The sequence below is a fragment of the Salmo salar genome, chromosome 10, assembly GCF_965601325.2.
Source record: "Salmo salar chromosome 10, fSalSal1, whole genome shotgun sequence".
In the NCBI taxonomy this organism is placed as follows: domain Eukaryota; kingdom Metazoa; phylum Chordata; class Actinopteri; order Salmoniformes; family Salmonidae; genus Salmo; species Salmo salar.
In genome coordinates this window covers 94,731,006-94,758,462 of record NC_138300.1, presented here as the reverse complement: position 1 = coordinate 94,758,462, position 27,457 = coordinate 94,731,006, and the positions used below count along the sequence as shown (strand labels likewise).

The window sequence follows — 27,457 nt, the reverse complement described above, 5'->3', positions numbered from 1 at the left end:
ACCAAGTACGAAGTCATGTTTTGCAGAGGGGTCAAATACTTATTTCCCTCATTAAAATGCAAATCAATAACATTTTTGACATGCGTTTTTCTGGATTTTTTTTTTTTATTCTGTCTCTCACTGTTCAAATGAACCTACCATTAAAATTATAGACTGATCATTTCTTTGTCAGTGGGCAAACGTACAAAATCAGCAGGGGATCAAATACTTTTTCCCCTCACTGTAGCTTAGTGATGAGCTTCGTGGGCACTAAGGTGTTGAACGCTGAGAAATAGTCAATGAACAGCATTCTCACATAGGTGTTCCTTTTGTCCAGGTGGGAAAGGGCAGTGTGGAGTGCGATTGAGATTGCGCAGGGACTATGGTGGTCTTGAAACATGTAGGTATTACAGACTCAGTCAGGGAGAGGTTGAAAATGTCAGTGAAGACACTTGCCAGTTGGTAAGCGCATGCTTTGAGTACACGTCCTGGTAATCCATCTAGCCCCGCGGCTTTGTGAATGTTGACCTATTTAAAGGTCTTGCTCACATTGGCTACCGAGAGCTTTATCACACAGTCATCCAGAACACTGGTGCTCTCGTGCATGCTTCAGTGTTGCTTGCCTCGAAACGAGCGTAAAAGGCATTTAGCTCGTCTGGTAGGCTCGCGTCACTGGGCAGCTCACGTCTGGGTTTCCCTTTGTTGTCCATAATAGTTTTCAAGCCCTGCCACATCCGACGAGCATCAGAGCCGGTGTAGTAGGATTCAATCTTACTACACCGGCTCTCTAATAATGGGACTTGGTGGAAAACGCCCTCTCTCAACCAACCCTTCTCTCCACATTCCACCTCTCCATCTCACTCCCAGCCTTTGTCTCCCCATCTTTCTCTGTCACCCACACCAGTATCCCTTCTCTCATTTGTGAAACTTTGCTGGTGCACTTGTCTGAGCCAAGATAGCTTAAGACAGGCTCTGTACGGATCCTGAGCCCACTGCAACACATCATGCCAAGAAGGGTTCTGTGAGCCCACTCCAACAGGCCAAGCACACGGAAACAGAGCCGGACTCATATACAAGCCAAGGATATGGGGCTGTCACAACAGGAGCCTTGAGGAGATGGAAGAGGGATAGATGGAGAGGGAGAGAGGAGTTGGTGTTGAAGCCAGATTGTTTGTGTGAGCTGTTTGTGTTAGCTGTGTTCAACTCGAAGCAGTTTCATCCTGTAAAAATAGTACAGATATAAGGAGGCATATAACTACTCCCTTTGAAAGACTACTACTTAGCTTGACCAACAGATGACAGGCATTGTAATGTGTACATATGATAATAGGCAATGAAAGTGACTGGTCATTCACTAGCAATGTAGATCAGTACAACAGAACAGTGATGTTAAGTCAGTGTTTTACCATTATCAGTGTCAATTCTAATGGTACCAAGTGTGTCCGAAGGGGTCTTTAATAATGTTAACAAATTATGTGTTCGCTTTCACAGCGTATTCTAAACTGGAATTAACCAGTGTACCCCAGATGTTAAAGGAACAGGCCAGAACATTCCAGAGTCGAGGTAGAAGTTGCTCCTATCAGCACAGATCTAGGATCAGATCCTCAATTCTATCTGTAACCATTAGAGGATGACAACGTATCTGACCCTAGATCAGTGGTTAGGGACAATTTCACCCTACTCCACAATCTGGAGTCAAGGTGAACCCTGACCTCTTTGGACTGGCCAATCACAAAGCAATAGAGCTCATGATGCGTGCAATAATGAAGACATGATGACATCATAATAAACAATAACAAATGATACACCTGTGTTGTTTGCTGTTTCTTGTGTGTGCAGGACTTTCATTAGAAGTGAAGGGACAGATTCAAAGTGTACACAAACAGTTTATTTAACTTGAAATAACAGAAAGAAGGTCAGAATTGTATCATCGTATGCATAATGTAACATCGCCACGCCTGACTGAACTAGGAGAGGGTGAGGGACACTCCCTCTTCAACATCACTATGGTAACCCAAAGCCTATGCAGCCCCCCTAAAACAAACCAGACAGATCAAATGTGTCACGGCTCACGGACGGTGCTGGTCAGACTGAGATGAGACTGTACTAGGGTGTGTATGTGTAAGTCGGCAAGGTATCTAGGGCTATGTGTGCACTTCTACTGATCTCAAAGGATTGGACAGAAAGAAAATCCCACCAAGCTTTTCAGAGGGCACGTGGAACACTTTCATTCCTCATATCCAGATGATTAAGAAAGAGTTTAAGGGTTGGTGTGAAGTTGGTCTCAGATGGCAAAACACCTGAATAAAAACAACATGGCCACCAAAGCAACCTGATAACAGAGTGATGGAAAACAACACAAAAACATCCCTCATTTAGACTCTACACGACCCATTACCACACCATACACACCCTCTTAAATTACACCACACCATACACACCCTCTTAAATTACACCACCAATATACCACACCATACACACCCTCTTAAATTACACCACACCATACACACCCTCTTAAATTACACCACCAATATACCACACCATACACACCCTCTTAAATTACACCACACCATACACACCCTCTTAAATTACACCACCAATATACCACACCATACACACCCTCTTAAATTATACCACCAATATACCACACCATACACACCCTCTTAAATTACACCACACCATACACACCCTCTTAAATCATGCCAGCCATATACCAACAATCCAGAGATAATGAAAGAAGGGTGTAATGCTCTTTCACATGTGTTTGTGTCGGTGCGCGTGCATGTTCTCTCAGGGTGTGTGTGTACTCTGCATATGTGTATGTATCACAGGAGGCTGCTGATGGGAGGACAGCTCATAGTAATGGCCGGAACGGAGCGAATGGAATGACATCAAACACATGGAAACCATGTGTGATGCATTTGATGCCATTCTACTCATTCCACTCCAACCTTTACCATGAGCCCCTCCTCCCCAATTAACGTGCCACCAACCTCCTGTGGTATGTATGTGTTAAGGTTTCAAACACTCAACAGGGGTGATCTGTTGAAAAAGTCTCTGAGGGGTTGGTCTCTCTCCCTCTCTCTTTGTTCTCTTTCCTCTTTCTTCACCCCCACACCAATCCGTTTGACTGTGAGTAGTTCAACTGTTCAGTTTCATACCTTTCTCTGTTTCCCTGTGGATGAAACAGACACATATACACATTAGTCCATGATCTAGCATTACCAAGAGAGAAATAGATTCTGCTCTCGCCAATTTATTCACACACGTAGGTATATTAGTTTGATTTCTGCATAGTTTTTGATTCTTACCGTAGATGTGATGGCTTAGATTTTCCTAACAGGAATGTTTTTTTTGGAGTAGACTACCTCATCCTCCACCTCTCCCTCCATCACAGCACAGCTGTCCAAACATCGGCAGTTCACACTCCTTATTGGACGACATCACCAGCTTAGAGTACTTATACTCCAGCCTATCAGAGACGGGGAGACTTAGAAAAGTCAACCTACAGTACTTGTTCTTCCTGAAGTATGAATGAATGAATGGAGTGAAGGACTGAATCAGTTCCTACCTCTTGTTCTTCTTCCAGAAGTAGCAGGTGATGGAGAAGAGCAGTGTGGCGGTGAATACTCCTATCGCTGCCCCCATCTTGGCCATATACCACAAACCCCTGAGGTGCCTTATTGCAATTATAAACTGTTTACCAACATAATTAGACCAGTAATAATACGTTTTTGGTCATACGCGTTGTATATGGTCTGATATACCACGGCTTTCAGCCGATCAGCATTCAGGGCACGAACCACCCGGTTTATAACTGAACATAGAGAATGGTAAGTAAAACACACGCACACACCTCCCTTGCAGGCTGCCTCTATCTGGTGGTAGTCCGTGGCGGTACACTGTGGACACGCCCTCGAGGTACAGCCGTCACATGTCCCTGCCGGACACTGGCTACAACAGAGAAACATACCGTAACTGTTATGTATGTAACCATTACTTTATAAGGACAGTCTCAATGAGATTTAATCTAATCAAATCTGAATGCTAAATCCATGTTTGTCTTCAGCTTCCCTCATTCCCCCAGCCTGCAGCCTCATCACACAGAGTTAGATAACTAGCTGCCTAGGAGTAAAAACAAACTACTTCATACTAATTTGACAGTCATAAGAGGATTCAGATTTTCTGTGAATTCAGCTTGCGGTTCATGTCGAGCTTGGACTTCTTTCAAGTCGCTCCTTTTAGTAGAAAACTCCAATGAGGCTGCAGTTTCTGAGAAAGACAGAAAGAGGAAAAGAGAGAGAAAGAGAGGGGAAGAGGAGCGGGAAGGAGCCAGACAGACAGTAAGTACTGTAAGTACTGTGAGTTCTCCTTGTGAGCTCCTATCCGAGTTACAGCGAAGTGTCACCACCACATTACGACCTGCTTCACATGACAAGTTTGCCCCAGAGAACTAATCAATAGAAACACAACATATGGTGAAAATACAGCAGGGTACTACTGTAAGAGCTACTAAAAACTATTAGTTGGGCCCCAATAACAGTATCCACAGAAGAAGTTATGTTTTAGAATGTGTTTTAGGATGTAGAGAACATAAACCTACCGGTACAAGTTTGCATTTCGGACTTTGTTGGTGGTCTTATGGAACTGGTCTGGTCTTGCCTTCATCCAGAGTCAAGGCCACTGTTGCTCCTACACACATCCATCCATCAACAGGGTTGGGAAGGTTACTTTCTAAATGTAATCCATTACAGTTACTAGCTACCTTTCTAAAATTGAATGCTCCTATCGCCACCCCCATCTTTACCAAGAAGTCCATGGTATTACACGGCCAGGTCTTGTTCTCTGGGACGGACACCCCTCCTTTACACAGCTTTGGTTCATTCCACACATACAGTGTGTCCTGTGGAGAGAGCAGGATAAAGTTGAAGTCGGAAGTTTACATACACCTTAGCCAAATACATTTCAACTCAGTTTTTCACAATTCTTGACATTTAATGCTAGTAAAAATTCCCTGTCTTAGGTCAATTAGGATCACCACTTTATTTTAAGAATGTTAAATGTCAGAATAATAGTAGAGAGAATGATTTATTTCATCTTTTATTTCTTTCATCACATTCCCAGTGGGTCAGAAGTTAAAATTTTCCAAGCTGTTTAAAGGTACAGTCAACTTAGTGTATGTAAACTTCTGACCCACTGGAATTGTGATACAGTGAAATATAAGTGAAATAATCTGTCTGTAAACAATTGTTGGAAAAATTACTTGTGTCATGCACAAAGTAGATGTCCTAACCAACTTGCCAAAACTATAGTTGGTTAACAAAAAATTAGTGTAGTGGTTGAAAAACTGGTTTTAATGACTCCAACCTAAGTGTATGTAAACTTCCGACGTCAAAGTAATAAGTAACCTAATGTAATCTATTTTCTTCAGATACTTTTAGATTACTTTCCCCTTAAGGGGCATTAGAAGACAAAAATGCATATTACCAATTGAACGACATCTATTGCAGGATAAATCATGGTTAGAGTTTGCATAGCTGGCTATAAATTTATGCATTTTACTTTATGGGTTGGTTATGTAGGCTTCTTCTAACCCATTGATTTCTACTACAGATAATTATATCTTTACATTAAAATGCAAAATCTGTCAGATTGAGTCATTCCAATTCATTTGATCTTCCAGAATAGAACTTGGAATTATGGAGATATATATTAGCCAAATAGTTTTACCTAAGCTTAACACCCAAGCCAAGGACTTATTAGCCTACTCTGTTGTTGTTTATGCTGCTCTCATGTAATGGCATTCTTTGAGCACTACCGCAAAGTGCTATTTCATGTGGAAAATGTATGCTATATGCTGCATTTGCTATAGGCCTATTGTTTACGTTTTTGTTGGTGACACTTTGATATCTCAATAATTTGCAGCCGTTTAAAGGGTAAATCTACAGTTGAAACAATAACAAAGCCTTACCCTGCCTCTGTTTTGGTAAAAAGCTGATCACGCTCAGATTAATAGGCAGAGTAATGAATGCAAGGACTGACCATCCATGAAATAAAAAGTATTGTTTTAACCATATTTTTAGGCTACACAGTGTTTGTGTACATTTACAATGTTTACAAACATTGGAGAAAAACAACTTTATATTTTGGGTTTTCAAGTGTGACAGTTCAACTAAGCTCATTAGGCATTTAGAAGTTATATTCTTCAAGAATCAATGGATATAGACTACCGGTCCAAAGTTTTAGAACAACTACTCATTCAAGGGTTTGTCTTTATTTTCACTATTTTCTACATTGTAGAATAATAGTGAACATATCAAAACTATGAAATAACACATGAGGAATCATGTAGTAACCAAAAATGTGTTAAACAAATCAAAATATATTTGAGATTCTTCAAATTGCCACCCTTTGCCTTGATGACAGCTTTGCACACTCTTGGTATTCTCTCAACCAGCTTCATGAGGTAGTCACCTGGAATGCATTTTAATTAACAGGTGTGCCTTGTTAAAAGTTCATTTGTGGAATTTCTTTCCTTCTTAATGCGTCAGATTGCCCCTTTTAAGACTATCAAAAGTGCATGAGTTTGAGCATGTGTCTGTTAGGCCTTTTCCAGCAATAATTAGATTGAGCAATAAAAGCTCCACTCGTGGTCTTCTTAAATGAAACTAGTTTTGGACAGTTTGGAGCATAATACCGTGGAGGAGTTTAGAATGTAGGAACTCCCTCACACCTGTATTCCATAGGCTGGGATCCGCACCATGCAGCTGTTGCAAGAGGGCATTTTTCACCGGCTGTCCGCTGGTCGCAAAAATAATGATTGATAGGCAGCTTAAACGTCTTCAATTCAACCATTATTGGGTTAGGGCTCCCGAGTGGCGCAGCTCCCGAGTGGTGCACCTCTCAGTGCTAGAGGCGTCACTACAGACACCCTGGTTTGAATCCCAGCTGTATCACAACCGGCCGTGATTGGGAGTCCCGTAGGGTGGTGCACAATTGGCCCAGTGTCATCTGGGTTTGGCCGGTGTAGGCCGTCATTGTAAATAAGAATTTGTTCTTAACTGACTTGCCTACTTTAATAAAAGGTTAAATAAAAAATAAAAAAATTATAATAAATATATACATTTGTGAAAAGCCATCCACAACAACCACAATCCGTAAGGTGCAAATAGGTAAATGAGAGAGTAGCAATGTGATTCACACCAATGCGCTATGTAGATGTCAATAGTAAGGGATATCGTATTGCCCGTAGACTACACCACTGCTATCATCCTTACCTCCAAGCGTTTATTCAAGTTGGATAATCTTTGGATGCCGACAGCAGTCACACCATTGGAAGATATAGCTTGAACTGTAGTTTACAAAAGCCTATTCCTGCTCTTTTCCCACAATCCATCAACGCATTTGCTGTGTCATCAGTGCTCTCTGACTTGTGGTCAGACTCACTCAGACAGAACAAACTTAACTTGCGCATTTTTCCAATGCTGATTTGAATGTCATTGAGAAAACAGAAAGGTGTCCGCAAAAAATGTCTCACAAAAATCCTTTCTGAATTGAAAAGTAATCCATGAAGTAATCAGCAAGTTTTTCAAAAGTATCTGTAATAAGATTACAAATGTTTTGCTGGTAACGTAACGGATCAGTTTTCATGTAATCCGTTACTCCCCAACCCTGTCCATTAAATCAATAAAACACCTATTCTATACCAGTGCCAAAGATTGGCATCAGGTTACAAGGAAAGTGTGTGGGGTTGTGTGTACTCACCCAAGAACGTGTCTGCTAAGCTGATGGACTGGGAGGATAGTGCTGTGCGGAAGCCCCGCCCACTGGAGGGGATGATGGTTGATTGACAGATGAAACTCTTCACCACATTGGCTGATTCCCCTGTCTCTCTCTGAGAGTCGGCGCTGGAGGTCAGTCACATTATCTGTACACACAGCCCTCCTATCCTGAGAAATTGAAGCTCAATTCAGGATCACAATGTAATTGTAGGTTGAAAATATTGTTCATCAATGTGTGTGTGTGTGCTTGTGCGCATGCGCCTGCGTACCTCTCCACAGAGGCTGATGTTGAAGAGGTGGTAGTACTTAGTTCCTTTAGAGGTAAAACTGGGTCCGTTCAAAACTCTGAGGCACTTTGTTATCAGAGTAGGAAAAACACAAACATTCAGTTGTGCACTTTGCATCTTGTGGAAGAAACAATGGACACACACTTTTATTTACCAAGCTCGACCCACCCACCCACCCTCACACACACACACACAGTCTTGTACAGCTAACCTTGTGGGGGGACACAATTCAGTCCCATTCAAAATCCTATTTTCCCTAACCCTAAACCTTACCCTAATCCAAAAACCTAACCTTAACCCTAACCCTAGCTCCTAAACCTAAAACTAATCCTAGCTCCTAACCCTAAACGTAATTCTAACCCTAACACTAATTTGAACCTTAACCCTAAACCCCCTAGAAATAGCATCGTGGGGACCAACAAAATTTCCCCAGTTGGTCCATTTTTTGTTTGTTTACTATTCTTGTGGGGACTTCTGGTCCCCGCAAGAATAGTTAAACACATCCACACACACACAAACACACCTTGTTAGTCTTGCTGGATGGTCCACAGGGTTTGCAGGCCTCTGGGCCCTGGGTGCTGTGTGAGGTGAGGTGTGTGTTGGGGGGCACTCTGTGGACTGGCTAGTGTGTGTGTGTATGTAGTGTCCTGGAGGGCAGGGGACACACAGCGAGCCGGAGGGTTGGGAGAGGAGGGCACAGGCCTGACACTCTGACGACACACCGTCTACTGTGTTACTTACTGAGATGGAGTAGATATGCACCATGCCGTTCACATTCTGACGCACCAGGAGGAGAGAGAGAGAAAGTGCTCTATTAGTATACAATTGTGTGTCTGTGTTACTGCATTGTGTGTCTGTGTTACTGCATTGTGTGTCTGTGTTACTGCATTGTGTGTCTGTGTTACTGCATTGTGTGTCTGTGTACTTACGTCAGAGGCTTGGTTGGTCCTCTGGAAGGCCCATGTGTATGATACAGAGGTGTTCTTGGTCACAATGTAAGTGTATGACTGTCTGACCTTACTGCCCTCCCACGACTTCCTGTTTATATCCTACACACAGTGATGTCATTTCCTTTACACATTCAAAAGTAGTTTACACATGTCCAACTATTTTCCAGGAGCCAATTACAAAAGTCATATTAAAGGAATAGAAATACCCACAAACTTGTGTATATGCTACTGTGTAGTTTGCAGTGAGTTGTGGGTTTTTCTTTATCTTGTGTTGTTCTCACCATCATAAAGTACAGCTCACAGTCAGCTGAACACGCCATCTCAAACTCAAAGATGATATGGTCAAACACTGTCCCTACACCACTTGTTACTGAGGCCTGAGGATGGACACACACACAAATTAAGAGAGCGCAAGAAGGAGAGGGGAAGAGAGCGAGAGACAGTGACAGACAGACTGAGGTTATTACTCACTTGAAGCCAGGTACGTGGAGGTTGAGGATGAGGTAGTCATTATCAGAGCCCCGTGCTCCACTGCAGATATGATCCCCCGCTACCTCCCAACCTGAGGGAGATGCATACATATCAGAACACACACACACACACACACACAACAGGGTCTTCCCTGACTAACTCAAATGTGTCTCATGGCCCACCTATGCATTTTGCTGAAGACAGGGGTACCCAACCCTCCATCTGGAGAGATACTCTCTCTTTATTCTTATCCTGCGGTAAAAGCCTGCATACCCAGCAGCTTTCCAGGAGGGTTGTTCCTCTTACCCCATAGCCTAAGAGGAACATGTCAACAACAGTAAAGAGCAACAGTGCCCTCTAGACCTCAGAGAGAGCAGCTGCACCAACCCACCATTAATGCCGTGACACTTGGAGCTTCTCACGTTGATGCAGGACGTCTTCATGTTGGCTGGTACAACATTCCACCACTTAAACTGATAACCTACAGCAGGCTCAGTACCTGCCAGACACGACTCACACACTGGGAGAGAGAGAGAATGGGGAGATGAGAGGGAGAGAAAGAGATCAACATTTTAGAAATCAAACCTAAATAAAAACCAGCACCCATTGGGAAAGCAGAAAGAGGACAAGGGAGAATGGGCTATTTTGTTACCTTTGACCCCATCAGCGAATGTCCCAGGGGGGCAGGGAGAGCAGGTAGCTGTGTTGTTATAGAAACCTGGGTTGCAGGGGGGCATGTCTCACGGTCACCCGAAGGGGGCAGTGTTTCACCCCCAGCCTCACTGACCAGACAGATCTGAGGCTCCACCCACCTGTAGATCACCTGTGTCAAACCACACACACACACACACACACACACACACACACACACACACACACACACACACACACACACACACACACACACACACACACACACACAGAGAGACAACATGGAGGATGAGGAAACTGTAATCATACAGAGAGCATGGAGGACACAGACACTAAATTATAGGGATACAGGAGCTAGAATGGCTAACCCCTGCATGGGCACTTGCAATCTAGCAATAATGGATGTGGTATTGGGAGGGTGAGTTGGTCTTCTGACCTTGCCCTCGAGGTCACAGGAGGTGTGGATCTGAAAATAATCCTTCTTGGATCATGGTGGTCTCGTTTTGCACACACCTGTCGCTGGAAGAGAGAAGGAAAGAGGGGGGAGAGAATGTGTGAGAGGGAGAATACGTTTAAAACATTTCACACTCCTGTTCTAACGCAGGACTTCTAAAAACAGACTGTGTATGGGTGTGTGTACCTAGACTTGTCTGCATGCTTAAATGCATGTGTACCTACGAGTATAGTGTGTGGTGGTGTTGCAGGGGGTACAGGAGCTGGCTCCGTGGCCAGAGTGGGTGTCTCTGGGGCAGGGCTGACATGTGGAGGAGCCTGGGGTTTGACTGAACGTCCCTGGTTTACAAGGGAAACACTGACGCATACACCACTCCGAGAGAGAGAGAAAATATTACAGTACAGTACAGAGGGAAACTGGCATGATCAACTACAATAAAGACACACAAACATAGGTCCTACCCTCGATGTGGACGTTCTTCAGCAGAACAGGTTTCATTACTTTAGCTCCCAGGACCCCTGCGGTCTTCCAGTACAAGATTTTAGTGACAGACTTCAGATTTACCTGGAACACACACACACACACACACACAACTGATCAACTTATTAATCAATGCACAAATGATCCAACCTGTGTTTTACCACATGTATTTTGTAGTAGAGGCCTGTATGGAATGACCACTGAATGGAATGCACATCTACGAACTAAGAGCATCCCAAGACTGGACACTAGATGGTGCTGTAACCTCACAGAGGATGCCTAACCTATCAAACGAGTATGTTTCTCTTACAGTGTAGTGTGTGTGGCCCACTCCCCGTGACTGGTGATCTTGAGCCACTTCTTATCAGCAGTCTGGTCCATCTCCTGACACTGGTCATTCTGGATCTGCCAACCAATAAGAACATCAACCAATCAATACATTTGTGAATATCAGTATATTTAGTGTTCTGGAAGGTATTGCAGATGAGACTAGCAGATATCATAGAAATGTGTGAATGAAGTAGAAGACTCACAAAGAAGTCAAAGAAGAGGTTATGGTCAGTGTACTGGTTCAAAGGAGACTGATCCCTGTTCCTTCAGATGGACAGCATAGATCAGAGAGACAGCACACTCATCTGATAGACTCCAGGTAACTACTCTGGGGGAACCAGGACAATCTGGGCACACACACACACAGCAGACATTAATGAGATGTATGTGAGAACTGCAACGCCAAAATGATTTAAATCAGAACAGGCTTAACCCCTCCCCTTCACACACCTGTTGCAGGTGAGGCTGATGTTTCCATGGGGACCGTTGTTGAGGTAAGTTGCTAGGGAGCTGAACCCGGTAGGGATGGTTTCCCAGTCATTGACGCGAATGCCGCTGCCCAGAGCGTAGGTACCTGCTGCACACTGTAGTAGGCTGGCCACTTAATAAGGCTAGAGGGAGTTTTGACTACATTTCTTAGTGTCCATTCCTCTTACTTCCAGGAGAGGGGGGGGGGGGGGGGGGGGTTACAAGTGGACACAACATGGAGAAGAGAATTATACCACTGGTTGGAAGTGTCAGAGACAGAGAGGGGGAAGTAGCAGTGTTCTTAGGGGTTAGGGTTCAGGGTGGTGAAAAACTTCACAGATCTTCATTGTAAAGGGTTTAAACACTGTTTCCCATGCTTGTTTAATTAACCATAAACAATTAATGAACATGCACCTGTGGAACGGTCGTTAGGACACTAACAGCTTACAGAAGGTAGGCAATTAAGGTCACGGTTATGAAAACTTAGGACACTAAAGAGGCCTTTCTACTGACTCTGAAAAACACCAAAAGAAAGATGTCCTGGGTCCCTGCTCATCTTCGTGAACGTGCCTTAGGCATGCTGCAAGGAGGAATGAGGACTGCAGATGTGGCCAGGGCAATAAATTGCAATATCCGTACTGTGAGACGCCTAAGACAGCGCTACAGGGAGACAGGACGGACAGCTAATCGTCCTCACAGCTAATGGTCCTCACAGACTACGTGTAACAACACCTGCACAGGATCGGTACATCCGAACATCACACCTACAGGACAGGTACAGAATGGCAACAACAACTGCCCGAGTCACACCAGGAACGCACAATCCCTCCATCAGTGCTCAGACTGTCCGCAATAGGCTGAGAGAGGCTGGACTGAGGGCTTGTAGGCCTGTTGTAAGGCAGGTCCTCACCAGACATCGCCGGCAACAACGTTGCCTATGGGCACAAACCCACCGTTGCTGGACCAGACAGGACTGGCAAAAAGTGGTCTTCACTGACAAGTTGCGGTTTTGTCTCACCACCCCGAGACAAAACCGCAACTTGTCAGTGAAGACCACTTTTTGCATTTATCATCGAAGGAATGAGCGTTACACCGAGGACAGTACTCTGGAGCGGGATCGATTTGGAGGTGGAGGGTCCGTCATGGTCTGGGGCAGTGTGTCACAGCATCATCGGACTAAGCTTGTTGTCATTGCAGACAATCTCAACGCTGTGCGTTACAGGGAAGACATCCTCCTCCCTCATGTGGTACCCTTCCTGCAGGCTCATCCTGACATGACCCTCCAGCATGACAATGCCTCCAGCCAAACTACTCGTTCTATGTGTGATTTCCTGCAAGAAAGGAATGTCAATGTTCTGCCATGGCCAGCGAAGAGCCCGGATCTCAATCCCATTGAGCACATCTGGGACCTGTTGGATCGGAGGGTGAGGGCTAGGGCCATTCCCCCCCAGAAATGTCCGGGAACTTGCAGGTGCCTTGGTGGAAGAGAGGGGTAACATCTCACAGCAAGAACTGGCAAATCTGGTGCAGTCCATGAGGAGGTGATGCACTGCAGTACTTAATGCAGCTGGTGGCCACACCAGATACTGACTGTTACTTTTGATTTTAATGCAATGCAAATACACACACATTGCTCAATCGGCTACTGGATCTGAATGTCAATGGAGGCCTCGCAGATGGGATCAAGGACTTAACTTGTTATGGATAGGGGGCAGTATTTTCACGGCCGGATAAAAAACGTACCCGATTTAATCTGATTATTACTCCTGCCCAGAAACTAGAATATGCATATAATTATTAGCTTTGGATAGAAAACACTCCAAAGTTTCTAAAACTGTTTGAATGGTGTCTGTGAGTATAACAGAACTCATTTGGCAGGCCAAAAGAGAAGATTCCAAACAGGAAGCGCCCTCTCTGACTATTTCTTGGCCTTCTTGATCATCTCTATCCAAAACAGGGGATCTCTGCTGTAACGTGACATTTTCTAACGCTCCCATAGGCTCTCAGAAGGCGCCAGAACGGTGAATGATGACTTTGCAGGCCATGGCTGAAAAACAGTAGCGCATTTGGATAGTGGTCGATCTGAGAACAATGAGACTGGGGGCGCGTGCACGAGGCGACTCCATGTTTTTATTTTTTCGTCTTTGAACGAAAACAGGGTTTCCCGGTCGGAATATTATCGCTTTTTTACGAGAAAAATCGCACAAAAATTGATTTTAAACAGCGTTTGACATGCTTCGAAGTACGGTAATGGAATATTTAGAATTCTTTTGTCACGAAACGCGCCGGGCGCGTCACCCTTCTTTACCCTTCGGATAGTGTCTTGAACGCACTAACAAAATGCCGCTATTTGGATATAACTATGGATTATTTGGAACCAAACCAACATTTGTTATTAAAGTAGAAGTCCTGGGAGTGCATTCTGACGAAGAACAGCAAAGGTAATCCACTTTTTCTTATAGTAAATCTGAGTTTGGTGAGGGCCAAACTTGGTGGGTGTCAAAATAGCTAGCCATGATGGCTGGGCTATGTACTCAGAATATTGCAAAATGTGCTTTCACCGAAAAGCTATTTTAAAATCGGACACCGCGATTGCATAAAGGAGTTCTGTATCTATAATTCTTAAAATAATTGTTATGTTTTTTGTGAACGTTTATCGTGAGTAATTAAGTAAATTCACCGGAAGTGTTCGGTGGGAATGCTAGTTCTGAACGTCACATGCTAATGTAAAAAGCTGGTTTTTGATATAAATATGAACTTGATTGAACAAAACATGCATGTATTGTATAACATAATGTCCTAGGAGTGTCATCTGATGAAGATCATCAAAGGTTAGTGCTGCATTTAGCTGTGGTTTTGTTTTTTGTGACATTATATGCTAGCTTGAAAAATGGGTGTCTGATTATTTCTGGCAGGGTACTCTGCTGACATAATCTAATGTTTTGCTTTCGCTGTAAAGCCTTTTTGATATCGGACAGTGTGGTTAGATAAAGGAGAGTCTTGTCTTTAAAATGGTGTAAAATAGTCATATGTTTGAAAAATGGAAGTTTTGGGATTTTTGAGGAATTTCTCATTCGCGCCACGCCTATCATTGGATATTGGAGCAGGTGTTCCGCTAGCGGAACGTCTAGATGTAAGAGGTTAACTGACTGCTCGCCCACCCACCCACACAGGGTTCTCATGAATGGGGCCCTCTGATGAACTGACCCTAAACACAGGGGTGTGTCCTTTCACCATAGTTGTTTTCTATCTACACTAACAAGATGAAGATCCAAGGAAACAATGTGTGCCTTTTCAAGTACACGGATGACATGGCTTTTTTTTAAAGATGCTACGTCAGATGGGGACAGCTATTTTCAACAGGCCAACAACCTTCAAGAATGGTGCTGGTCAAGTGGCCTCCACATCAGTGTGGACAAGACAAATGAGCTGATCATCAATGGCAACAACCTGCCAATGTCTCAACAACTCTACCTGAAGGACCAACCAGTGGAAATAATTGGTTGTTTTTAAATACCTAGGGCCACAAATTGATGACAAGCTGAGCTTTACAGAGAATGCAGAGAATTTTTTTTTTAAGGAAGCCAGTACCTCTTTTTAATCAGGAAATTGAAGGGGTTCAGGATCAGCCAGGATGTTCTGGAGAGGGTGTAAAGCCGTCTGGTGGAGAGTATCCTCACATTTAATATGACAGTCTGGTATGGTGATTAGAGAGTGAGGAGCAAAAGCAAAACCAGCATAGTAAGCACAGCCAGCAAAGTAATTGGTCGACCTCAGGCACAGTTGAGCAGTCTGTTCCACAAGGCAACCAAAAGGAAGGTACTGGCTGTCGTTGGCGAACCCTCTACACCCTCAGTTCAAGAGGCTTCCCTCTGGCCGGCACTGCAGAATGCCCACGGCCAAGAAGAACATGTTCAAAACATTAATTCTAGGGACTGGGGACTGTAACATATACTGTTTCACGGAATCATGGCTCTCTCTGTATATACTGTCCCCGTCCATACAGCCAGCTGGGTTCTCAGTACATCGCACAGACAGGAATAAAGAACACTCTGGGAAGAAGAAAGGCGGAGGTGTATGTTTCATGATTAACTACTTATGGTCTGATTGGGAAAATGTACAGGAACTCAAGTCCTTTGGTTCACCAATCAAATGCAGACTGTATTCCCTCCCAAGAGAATTATCTACGATTATAGTCTTAGCCATGTATACTCTCCCTTCCGGGATGGCTACTAGGCCTTCCCCCGCCCTCCCTTCAGCAAATCAGATCACGACTCCATTCTGCTCCTCCCTTTCTATAGAAAGAAACTCAAACAGGAAGTACCCGTGCTAAGGTCTATTCAACGCTGGTCTGACCAATCAGAATCCATGCTTCAAGAATGTTTTGATTATGCGGACTGGGATATGTTCTGGGTTGCCTCTGAGAATAACATTGATGCATACACTGACACAGTGACTGAGTTCATCAGGAACTGTATAGGGGATGTTGTTACCACTGTGACTATTAAAACCTACCCAAACCAAAAACTGTGGATAGATGGCAGCATTCGCGTAAAACTGAAAGCGCGAAGCACCACATTTAACCACGGAAAGGTGACTGGGAACATGGTAGAATACAAACAGTGCAGTTATGCCCTCCTTTATGCAATGAAACAGGCAAAACGTCAGTACAGAGACGCAATTCAACGGCTCAGACACGAGACGTGTGTGGCAGGGTCTATAGACAATCACGGACTACAAAGGAAAAACCAGCCATGTTGCGGACATCGATGTCTTGCTCCAGGACAAGCTAAACGCCTTCTTTGCCCGCTTTGAGGAGAACATAGTGCCACCGACGTGGGCCGCTCCCGAGGACTGTGGGCTCTCGTTCTCTGTGGCCGACGTGAGTAAGACATTTAAGCATGTTAACCCTCGCAAGGTTGCTGGCCCATCGCTAGCAGCATCCTCAGAGCACGTGCAGACCAGGTGGCTGGAGTGTTTATCTCCACCTTACTCGACACCCTAGGCCACTTCATTTTGCATACCACCCCAATAGGTCCACAGATGATGCAATCACCAGCGCACCGCCCTATCCCATCTGGACAACTGGACACCGGACTTCCTGCCCCGTGCAACATACACACATATATACAGTGCCTTCGGAAAGTATTACAGACCCCTTGACTTTTTCCACATTCCAGCCTTATTCTAAAATGGATTACATAAAAGAAATGCCTCAGCAATCTACACACAATATCCAATAATAACAATGCGAAAAAAAACGTTACAATTTTTTGCAAATTTAATAGAAATACATAGCTTATTTACATATGTATTCAGACCCTTTGCTATGAGACTCAAAATTGAGCTCAGGTGCATCCTGTTTCCATTGATCATCCTTGAGATGTTTCTACAGATTGATTGGAGTCCACCTGTGGTAAATTCAATTTGGACATGATTTGGAAAGACACACACTAGGGATGACACAGTTACCGCGTTCACAATAAAATTCCACACGGTTAGTATTACCATTTCAAATTTTAATTATCATTAAAACCATGTTTGATTACCGTGGTTTGAAAAACTCTCGGTAAATACTGTCCAGCATCAACCAAAGTTAGCAACAGTCTGACGCAGGCACAGCATGCAACGTGGATTTTGTTTTGTGTGAAAACATGGTGGAAGGCAGTGACAGCGCTCTGGAGATTTTTTTTGTTGCCTTCTAAGAGGTCCAAATCTGAAGTGTGGTCGTATTTTTGGTTTTACAAGAGTGCTGAGGGAAACTTAATCAAAGATGGTCACTGCAGAACATCATTTTTTTTTTTTATAAATCATCTTCGTGACCATCACCCACTACTTTATAGCGAATGCAAGGTAAGTTAACTTTTAGCTCAATGCATGGTGTGGGGACTTCAGAATGGGGGAAAATGTCATGTTTGTCTGTCTAACTTGCTAATAGCTTGTCAATAATGTGAACTGAAGCTTTCAGTGTTACCTACTCTTGTAAAAACACTACACGTTGTTCTGCTGCTGTATGCGTCGTGGGCCTCTCTAGGTCATTAGGCTGCTGATTATCCCACACACCTGTCACCATCGTCAAGCGCACCAGCGCCTCATGACACTCACCTGGACTCCATCTTCCTCAGGTGTTGACTCTTTCATGTCGGTGCATTGTTTGTGTTTCGTGTTTATTGTTTTGTTTATTTATTAAAACACTCACTCCCTGTACTGGCTTCCCGACTCTCAGCGCACTCGTTACATCGTGTGTCTGCATACTATTCGCCCATTGCACACAATAACACATTATGTAGTTTAGTCACCCAACCAACATATTTTGTTCATTTAAAATCCGGCAGTCATCCACTTGGTTGTAAAAGTGTTCCAACAGGAGAAACACTATAGACTCCTACACAAGACTCCTGTATTTATGTCAATTGTGCATGGGGCCATTGCATGTACTCAAATGCAACACAGAAGATTGTGTGTGTGAGTGAATAATAATATACATTTGCTATTCCCTTGTTTACAGAGTGGGCGTGCAGCAGGCAAACCCAGTGATGCTACCGGTCCCTCCTCATCTACAGTTTTGACAGACACTCGAGCAAGCATTTAAAAGGCAGGCTGTTTATGCACCCACATCAAAAAATGCTCAAGACCTCACTGCAGTCCTTTCATATTACATTGCAAAGCACATGATGCCATTTCAAATTGTTGAGAAGCCTGGCTTTCTGAGGCTGATGAAGGTTGCCGTGCCTCACTACAAAGTGCCATCATGAACATTCTTTTACAAGACTGAAATCCCAAACCTGTACAACCAGGTTAAAACTCATGTTGGAAAAAGTTTGGCTCAAGGCACATGGTTTGCTGCAACTACTGACCTCTAGACCAGTGAAAGCAGGGGGTGGTCAACCCTACATCAGCTTCACTATCCATTACCTCACCCCAGACTGGCAACTGGAATCAAACTGCCTGGAAACACACTTATTCCCAGAAGATCACAACATCAGAGTTTTTTGAGAATATGCTGGAAGAGTGGGGGATCAACAAGACAGACCTGGTGTGTATAACCACAAACAAGATCAAGGCTTTTAAATAGTTCCCAGATCTGTGGCTTGGGTGCTTTGGCCATAATTTGAACCTGGCCATCTCAAAGGCTCTGAAAATTCAGGGAGTTGACACAGCAGTCAAGGCCTGCCGTCATCTGTTCCAAGGCTTCTCGCAGAGCTGGAAGAGAAGGAGAGAACTGAGAGAAAAGCTGCCCTCAACATGCCACAGAAGGCTCTGATCCATGATGTGGTGACCCGATGGGGATCTACACACAAGATGCTTGAGTGTTTCCTCAGCCAACAGCAGCCAGTCTGCAACACTGGCTGGAGAAAGAGGAACATGGCATCTGATGCGCAAGGATGCCAACATAAGTGTCATGGAGCAACTGTGCCAGCTCCATGAACCTCTGAGCAAGTTTACAGATGCACTTGCCTCAGAGACACGAGTGACACTGTCAGCCATCAAGCCTGACTGGACCACATCACCCGTGATGTTCTGGTGGAAAAGGATACGGAGCCATCCCTGACAAAGGAGATGAAAAGGGTAATGAGAGAAGACCTTATCAACAGATACACAGAGATGGGAAAGAGAGTCATGCGCATGGCTTGTTTCATTGACCCCCGCTTCAAAAGGAGCTTTTTAGATGAGCCTGGGGCTGCAAAAGTTGACACTGCCAGCTGTGTCCAGGAGGCCTTGAAGCTGGCAGCTGCACAAGTCAGGTAGAACCACAAAGCACCAGCAGCACCTCCATCACCATCATCCCCACAGCGGCATCGGAAGGGAAAGGCCTGGCTGGGTTGCTGAGAAAGATTACCTCAACAAGGCAGCAGAGAGGTGAAGAGGGTCAGATTCCGACCTCCCCAGAAGACAGAGTGAAAGAAGAGATCAAGGTCTACCTGTCTCTGCCATCCATTCCAGCAGAAGAGGATCCACTGGTGTGGTGGAGGGGCCCCACCCATTCCAGCAGAAGAGGATCCACTGGTGTGGTGGAGGGGCCCCACCCATTCCAGCAGAAGAGGATCCACTGGTGTGGTAGAGGGGCCCCACCCATTCCAGCAGAAGAGGATCCACTGGTGTGGTGGAGGCCACGCTACAGAGCTGCCTCACCTTGCCAGGGTTGCCAGGAAGCTTTTGTGCATCCCAGCAACCAGCGTGCCATCAGAGAGAATGTTCAGTGGCAGCGGGCACATTGTCTCTCCTTGCAGATCACTACTTAAACTGGACAAAGTAAATATGCTGACATTTTTATATTTCAATCTCAAGTGAACAAAGATGCATACATACAGGATGTTAGGCCAGCAGCACCTTATTTCTTTATGAAGGAGAGAACAGACATACAATCAGGGCTGTTCATTTAATTTGTTTACATATGTCGTGTTATTTTAATGTCAACACCTGCACATTGGATGTGTTTACATATGGTTGTATTGTTCTTACATGCACATTGCTTTACTTGTGTTGCTTTTATATGCACATTTGATGTGCTTACTTAAGGTAGTGTTCATTAAACTGCACTAGGGAAACTTTGACCTCATGGCCACATGGTGCCATCTTTAATGTTATTATTTTTATGTTTATGCACACAAAAAGTGCATAGTGCTGCTAATTTTATTTGTTGTTTGTTGGTTTTCAATATAAAACTTCGAAATTATTTCAGTGTGTGTATCAGTACTTTTTGAACATTTCCGGCACATTTTAACAATACCGCGATAATACTGATAATCGCGATAATACTGGTCACTATAATTGGGATATGACATTTTCATACCGTTTCATCTCTAGCACACACTTGTCTATATGAAGGTCAAACAGTTGACAGTGCATGACAGAGCAAAAACCAAGTCATGAGAATAACATTGGATCCACAGATGACGCAATCTCTATTGCACTCCACACTGCCCTTTCCCACCTGGACAAAAGGAACACCTGCGTGAGAATGCTATTCATTGACTACAGCTCAGCATTCAACACCATAGTGCCCTCAAAGCTCAGGACCCTGGGACTAAACTAATCGGCATGGCCGATTAATTAGGGACGATTTTAGTGACAATCGGTAATCAGCTTTTTTGGATGCCAATTATGGCCGATTACATTGCAATCCACAAGGAGACTGCGTGGCAGGCTGACCACCTATTACGCGAGTGCAGCATCAAAAGGACCTTGTGGCTGCAAGGAGCCAAGTTAAGTTGCTAGCTAGCATTAAACTTATCTTACAAAAAACAATCAATCTTCACATAATCACTAGTTAACTACACATGGTTGATGACATTACTAGGTTAACTAGCTTGTCCTGCGTTGCATATAATCAAAGTGGTGCCTGTTAATTTATCAACGAATCACAGCCTACTTCAACTTCGCCAAACGGGTGATGATTTAACAAAAGCGCATTCTCGAAAAAAGCACAATCGTTGCACAAATAACCTAACCATAAACATCAATGCCTTTCTTAAAATCAATGAACAGAAAGAAGTATACATTTTTTTAAACCTGCATGTTTAGTTAAAAGAAATTCATGTTAGCAGGCAATATTAACTAGGGAAATTGTGTCACTTCTCTTGCGTTCAGTGCAAGCAGAGTCAATGTATATGCAGCAGTTTGGGCCACCTGGCTCGTTGCAAACTGTGTGAAGACCATTTCTTCCTAACAAAGACCGTAATTAATTTGCCAGAATTTTACATAATTATGACATAACATTGAAGGTTGAGCAATGTAACAGCAATATTTAGACTTAGGGTTGCCACCCGTTCGATAAAATCCGGAACGGTTCACTGAAAGAATAAACATTTTGTTTTTGAAATGATAGTTTCCGGATTTGAGCATATTAATGACCAAAGGCTCGTATTTCTGTGTGTTTAATATATTATAATTAAGTCTATGATTTGATATTTGATAGAGCAGTCTGACTGAGCAGTGGTAGGCAGCAGCAGGCTCATAAGCGTTCATTCAAACAGCACTTTACTGCATTTGCCAGCAGCTCTTAGGCTGGCAATACTAAAGTGCCTATAAGAACATCCAATAGTCAAAGGTACATGAAATACAAATGCTATAGAAAGAAATAGTCAAAGCATCCAAATTCATATAATAACTACAACCTAAAACTTCTTAACTGGGAATATTGAAGACTCTTGTTAAAAGGAACCACCAGCTTTCACATGTTCTCATGTTCTGAGCAAGGAACTTAAACATTAGCTTTTTTACATGGCACATATTGCACTTTTACTTTCTTCTCCAACACAGTTTTTGCATTATTTAAACCAAATTGAACATGTTTCATTATTTATTTGAGACTAAATAGATTTTTATTTGTGTATTAAGTTCAAATTAAACAGTGTTCATTCAGTATTATTGTAATTGTCATTATTACAAATACATATATAAAAAAAAGTACAAAATTATTATTAAAAAATAAACAATTTTTGGAAAAATTGAAAGATCATAATCGGTCGACCTCTAGTACTAACCAAAAAAAAACATTTTACTCCACACATATTCCCTGACACCCAAAAGTACTCGTTCCATTTTGATAGGAAAAGAGAACATCCCTGGTCATCTACTAGAGATTGACCGATTATGATTTTTCAACGCCGATACCGATTATTGGAGGACCAAAATCCCGATTAATCGGCCAATTTATTTATTTGTAATAATGACAATTACAACAATACTGAATGAACACTTATTTTAACTTAATATCAATAAAATCAATTTAGCCTCAAATAAATAATGAAACATGTTCAATTTGGTGTAGATTTGGTTTTCGATTGTAGAAGGGTGAGGCCGAGTCCTGCAGACTGTTCTAGTGCCCTCGCCAATTCGTTGATATACATGTTGAAGAGGGTGGGGCTTAAGCGCTCTCCCTACCGACCTCCCTCCCTACCGACCTCGCTCTACACCTTTATAAATAAATGTGATTGATTGTCCCTGAACACTGATCCTAGGTATGTTTAATGACAGGAGGAGATAGTAGTTGTCCATAAACAAGTCCCTAAACACTGACACAACTAAGATTTAATGTCTGAGTTCCCAAGGTTTGCAACTTTGTTTCCTTACCACGATACTAACGAGTATTGTGATACTTGCATCGTCCCGTCCCTACTCAAAACGGAAGCTATTTGCATCCAACAGCAATATTGGGTTGACGCAAATAAATGAGTGCCATATGCAGACCATGTTTCACATGATATTGATTTCAAATCATTTCTTGACTTATTTATTACCATTAGTCTTAACTTCTTTGGGATGGGGCGGTATTTTGACGTCCGGATGAAAAGCATGCCCAAAGTAAACTGCCTGCTACTTAGGCCCAGAAGCTAGGATATGCATATAATTGGTAGATTTGGATAGATAACACTCTACAGTTTTTAAAACGGTTAAAATAATATATGTGAGTATAACAGAACTGAAATGGCAGGCGAAACCCCGAGGCCAAACCATCCCCCCCAAATAAATGTCATCCTACCACTGATTTCAATGGCTGGCACTTTTATAATAGGGCGAAATCGTGCCTGATTGCAGTTCCTAGGGCTTCCACTAGATGTCAACAGTCTTTAGAAAGAGTTTCAGGCTGTTTTTTGGAAAAATGAGCCAGAAATTGTAGTTTTTCTAGGTGGCTCCCATGTTCTTTGGTATTTTTCTCCGGTAAAGACGATAACGATTCTCCGTCTTAAATTGTATCATTTATTTGCGTATTAGGGTACCTATTGTTTGATTATAAATGTTGATTGACTTGTTTGGATAAGTTTATTGGTAACGTTTGGGATTCATTTTGTTTGCATTTTGAAGGAGGGAAACCGAGTGGATTATTGACTGAAGCGCGCCAGCTAAACTGAGTTTTTATGGATATAAAAAAGGACTTTATCGAACAAAAGGTCAATTTGAAATGTAACTGGAACCTTTTGGAGTGCCAACAGAAGAAGATCTTCAAAGGTAAGGCATATATTATATCGCTATTTCTGACTTTGGTGATGCAACTCCCTGGTTGAAAATGATTTGTTATGCATTTGTGTGCTGGGCGCTGTCCTCAGATAATCTCATGGTTTGCTTTCGCCGTAAAGCCTTTTTGAAATCTGACATGGCAGCTGGATTAACAACAAGTTAAGCTTTATTTTGATGTATTGCACTTGTGATTTCATGAAAGTTTAATATTTATAGTAATTTAATTTGAATTTGGCGCTCTGCAATTTTACCGGAAGTTTTCGAAATGGCTAGCGTCCCACTAATCCGCAAGAAGTTAAACTTTCCCCCTCTCTTTCTCTTAGGAATGACTGAGCTATGCAACACTAAGATTCATGCCAATCAATAATCAGGCCATAAACATTCATTATCTATTCCTCCATACCGTGACTCAACAGAAGAGGCTATATTCTGCACGTCTGTCATGTGTTACCTGATAGGAGAAGAAGTCTGTTTCAGGAGAAATCATTTTGAGCTAAACCTCAAGCCCTGCTATATCAGGTTTACTTTCACATGGTGTCATTCTAAAGACATTCCACTAGACCAGGGGTGACCAACCCTTTTGCAAAGCTACAGGGTGTGCAGGCTTTTGCTCCAGCCCTTCTCTAATATACTTAATTCCAAGCAGCTGCTCATCGGGACATTAATTAGCAGAATCAGGTGTGTTCTAAAGGGCCAGACTAGAGCAAAAGCATGCATATCCAGTGGCTCTCCAGGAGGAGAGTTGGCCCAGGCTAAATGTAGGGCTTGTTTTCTGATTCATGGTAGTCTTGTGGAAGTGCAGAGCAATGCCCTGGTAAGTTACTGTTACTGACTGCAAAGTAAATTCTGAGTTTGTGTTAGTCTGAATGAAACAGGCTCGAAATGGATGAACATTGCATCTTCAACAAGTCGGAGGCACAGGACATACTACTCACCCCGGACCAGGCCCTAATCCCCAGACTCAAAAAGAAAAAGGTGGCATAAAGAGAGGCCGATGTGCGGGCACACTGGCGAAACATACTATGTTTCTCAGAGTCGAGGCTGAACAAGGACAATATACATCTCAAATCAAATTTTATTTGTCTCATACGCCGAATACAACAGGTGTAACCTTTTACGTGAAATGCTTACTTACAAGCCCTTAACAAACAATGCAGTTTAAGAAATAGAGTTAAGAAAATATATACTAAATAAACTGAAGTAAAAAACATTATAAAAAGTAACACAATAACAAGGCTATATACAGGGGGTACTAGGACCTAAACTTGGCGCTCCGGTACCGCTTGCCGTGAGGTAGCAGAGACAACAGTCTATGACTTGGGTGACTCGTCTGACAATTTTTTGGGCCTTCCTCTGACACCACTTACAATAGTATATAGGTCCTGGGTGGCCGGGAGTTCGGCCCCAGTGATGTACTGGGTCGTACGCACTACCCTCTGTAGTGTCTAATGCACTAAGTCTGGAACCAACAAGACCCCGAACAGCACCATAAGACTGTTAAATAGTTAGTTAAATAGTTACCCGGACTATCTTCATTGACCATTTTTGCACTAACTTTTTTGACTCATCACATAATGCTGCTGCTACTGTTTATTATCTGTCACTTATTCCTACAGTATTTATATGTACAAACAGTATCTACCTAAATAACTTCGTACCCCTGCACATCGACTTGGTACTGTTACCCTGTGTATAGCCAAGTTATCGTTACTCAATGTGTATTTATTAAAACGTGTTATTACTTTTCTATTATTTCTCTGCATTGTTGGGAAGGGCCCGTATGTAAGCATTTCACTGTTAGTCTGCACCTGTTGTTTATGAAGCATGTGACATACAATTTTATTTGAATTGAGGTTGTTGCCTGCCCTGTGCTACGGCAGAGAGAGAGAGAGAGAGAGAGAGAGAGAGAGAGCGCGAGAGCGAGAGAGAGAGAGAGAGGCAGCTCCATGCAAGAAACTGAGTCGCCCTGAGTGGTGAGACACAGCACACACGCAAAACACACAGACAGACACCTCTGAACCCCTTCACCATACTAAGTCACGCATTGCCTTGGCCTAAACAGTACAAGTGTCCTAAGCAACAATCCCGCAGGAATCCCACAGACAGGACTGCCTGATGGCATGACTGACAGGTACTCTGAGAAGTTGGATGAGTAGTGTGTCTCTCTATGCTGTGTGTTTTTATATTAGATAAACATATTAATCTGACCAGAAGTGTAGCGTCATCAATTCTTAATCGTATTAGTTTCGGGTTGGTGGAATAACAATAGCCTACATTAGCGGTCATGTTCTCAGTATGTGCCTAAACTCACAGTCCTGTTCTGACTCTATTTGAATGGGTAAACTGGTAAATAACGTGCCTGTGTTTTCCAGTAACATGCATAGCCTATTATTAGCCTACAGAAAATACTTATGGTAACAATGACTCCGACAACACACATTATCTGTGTCCTGAGAGTGGATCTTACCTCTGTGCATGGATGTGGTCCCTTAGCCCCGACTGCCAGTTGGAGAGAAAGGAGGAGCGCCCTACCACCGATAAACCAAGACCGAGACCGCATAATAGGAAGCAGGAAATAAAGCGATGTCTAACGCCTCATGAAACAATGGTCTGATAAACGTTATTGTAACGTGTCGACTTGACTCGGACTCACGAGAATCATTGACTACCAAAGTATTTCTCGTTCACCAAGCATCCCCCCTCCGTTCCTCACGTGACTTCTAGTGCCCCACTGGTATTGCACCACTAGGTGTCGCTAAAACACTACATACCTCCTCTTCTGCTTGACGAACCACTATGATAGCACATCTCCAAACTGTAGATCTATGCATTATAACGTAACAAGACATTATCTAGTACTCAAAATAAGGTATCTCTCGTATACAGTATTAACATATTTTCCAACAACAACATACTCTAATGTTTATTTCTAATTTCTTTAACCATAACACTGGTTACATTTCAGGAACTCTTTTGTTAACAATGTTTCTTTGACAATAGTTCTTGCCAGAACATTTCTGTGATGGCTAGGGGTAGACTGCCGTTGAGATTATTTTGCTCCATTATGGCAACATGTCTATCTAACATACTGTAGTCCTTCAGATGCACAGCTTGTTGTCTGAGTCTTTGGGGTCGATGCTGAAGTTGAACATGTCGCATGGCCCTCTTGCTATTCCTTTCCAGGACAACAGAGTTCCCCTTCCTGTCCATAACAGTGTATGGTTCTGGTTCAAAGGTAGTTATCAACTTGTTCTGCTTTGGTTGCTGTAGCAGAACAATGTCTCCCTGTCGGATTGTGCTTTCAGTTGCTCTCCTAGATCTGTCAGCGTTCTGCCGGCCTTCTCCTTTCTTTCAGCATCAGCGAACCGAATGGCGTTGTCGTGTGGTGAGGCTGTAGGAATTGTTTCGCTGCCAGGCAAGGCTCTGCTGATAGCCAGGTGTAGCAGTGCTAAAGTGTTGGGACTATTGTTGGGACTTATGTAAGCCCTAATAGTTTGTGGGCACCGTTTGTCACTCTTATAGTGCAATTAATGTATTATTTAGTGTTGTGTTGTGCAGTGGCCTTGCTGGCATGCATCCCACATTTTTGGGGGTTTTCCCCACCAAGATTTAAATGCTAAAATCGCCAATGATTACATTTACACT

The 27,457-nt window shown here is 43.2% G+C and overlaps 1 pseudogene across 1 annotated transcript; it reads right to left on the bottom strand.

Moving 5' to 3' along the window:
- Nucleotides 1-1,845: 1,845 nt before the first annotated feature.
- LOC106561222 (endosome/lysosome-associated apoptosis and autophagy regulator family member 2-like) lies at nt 1,846-26,511 on the bottom strand (annotated as a pseudogene). Its single transcript, XR_014379092.1, has 16 exons — nt 26,280-26,511; nt 11,834-11,967; nt 11,587-11,730; nt 11,370-11,458; nt 11,024-11,138; nt 10,786-10,945; nt 10,556-10,632; nt 10,121-10,291; nt 9,860-9,988; nt 8,571-9,559; nt 8,030-8,113; nt 7,744-7,928; nt 4,787-4,882; nt 4,583-4,671; nt 3,291-4,251; nt 1,846-3,154 (listed from the first exon to the last, which is right to left on the bottom strand). The product of XR_014379092.1 is annotated as an endosome/lysosome-associated apoptosis and autophagy regulator family member 2-like (transcript).
- Nucleotides 26,512-27,457: the final 946 nt, after the last annotated feature.